The 1,406-nt window shown below is 48.6% G+C and overlaps 1 protein-coding gene across 1 annotated transcript in view; it reads left to right on the top strand.

The window, feature by feature from the left end:
- Nucleotides 1–1,189, top strand: part of ARHGAP17 (Rho GTPase activating protein 17) — a gene marked incomplete at its 5' end in the record, with an annotated part of 23,830 nt that extends 22,641 nt beyond the window's left edge. Inside the window, one exon of the mRNA XM_010161009.1 lies at nt 1,056–1,189. The remainder of the gene's footprint in view (nt 1–1,055) is intronic.
- Nucleotides 1,190–1,406: the final 217 nt, after the last annotated feature.

Genomic DNA, 1,406 nt, shown 5'->3' with positions numbered 1-1,406 from the left:
GCGGCTGGCTGGCACATGCGGTGCAGAGGGGGAAGCAGGGGACGCTCGCTTGGACGGTGTTCCGTGTCTGCGTTCACCTCTCCGGTGGTGTCCACCTTGGAACCTGTCAGCTTGAACGTTTCTGAAGTAGCTTCTGGGCTGAATTTAAGACTTCGAGGCTGTAAAGCTCAAGGCAGGAGCCCAAGACTTCGTGGGATGCCTGTTCAGGCCACTTGCATTGAGAAGTGAGGCATTTACCCGGCTTCTCTGCTGGCTGAAGTGATCTAAAGGATTCTCTGTGTGGATCAGCTGCTGCGTTGCAGTAAGCGATGTTGCGGCGTGTTGTAAATCAGCTTTCCCACGTGCTGCCTTAAGATTTTCAATTACCTTTTTTGAACAATTAGGGAGTTTTCTGGGACTCTACCAGAGCAGTCAGTCACCAGAAATGCCACATTTTGAGGTCCTCCTTGGACAAAATTGGTCCTTGGCTTGAACAAAGTTCTCCCCTCAGGAAAGGGCAGAGGTCACAACGTTCCCTGTTACACACAGGAAAGGGGCTTAATCTGCCTCTGGTTTAAATCATTTCTTCCTCTTCTTGTGACGATGCCTCCTTTTGACACCACACGTGTTCCTGTTGCTTCTGAAACTCGCAGCTGGTGGTCACCGACCTGGCCCACAATTTCGGTGCCAATTTTTTTTTTGCCGAGTGACCATTCTGGTTTGATGTGAATGTCTGGAGCAAAGCGTCACTCCTGAGGGGCACTGAGGGATCCGGTGCTAAATCCTACTTGCCATCTCCCATTCTTCAGAAGGAAATGTTTTCCTTGGTTTTGTACACGTTGGTTTTTTTGTACAAAAAGGGTCTAGAGGAGGAACAACTCAAACATAAGCTTTCTAGTTTGGCTTAGCCTTTGTGTGTCCATGTGTGCACGGGCATTATGTGCCAGCCTCTGTTTGAGAAGCCCTTGTTCATCTTCCCTTTCCTGTTTCTTTCCAAGGCAAAGCACCAGAAATGCACTAGTGAACGAGATGTCACTGTCCAGGCTGCTAAAACTTCTTCCATTTTTTTTGTGCAGACTCTAATTCCAGTATTCAAGAACCACTTCAAAACCCGTCTCCAGAGCTTCTTACAGAGACGGCGAGCAAAGAACTGCACAACCACCTCCTGCTCGACATGGACAATGACACGGAAAGCACTGCTCTGTAACGGGGACTCCCGGGCTTTGTAAAGGTTCCTCTCCCGGTGGGAAAACTAACAGACCTAACAGGGAAAAGCTTCTTTTGACGATATGGTAGAGGGGTAGGGTTGTGACTTGAGCATCACGGGAAGGTGATTTAGCCATTCAGAAGAAGTTTAATGATCTGTGGCTCAGCAGTGGTTTTCAGCATCTCGGATGGAACTGCAGAAACGTGCATAGGAAGCATAA

Source organism: Eurypyga helias, unplaced genomic scaffold, assembly GCF_000690775.1.
Source record: "Eurypyga helias isolate BGI_N326 unplaced genomic scaffold, ASM69077v1 scaffold3591, whole genome shotgun sequence".
Lineage (NCBI taxonomy): Eukaryota > Metazoa > Chordata > Aves > Eurypygiformes > Eurypygidae > Eurypyga > Eurypyga helias.
This window is presented reverse-complemented; position numbering and strand designations above follow the sequence as displayed.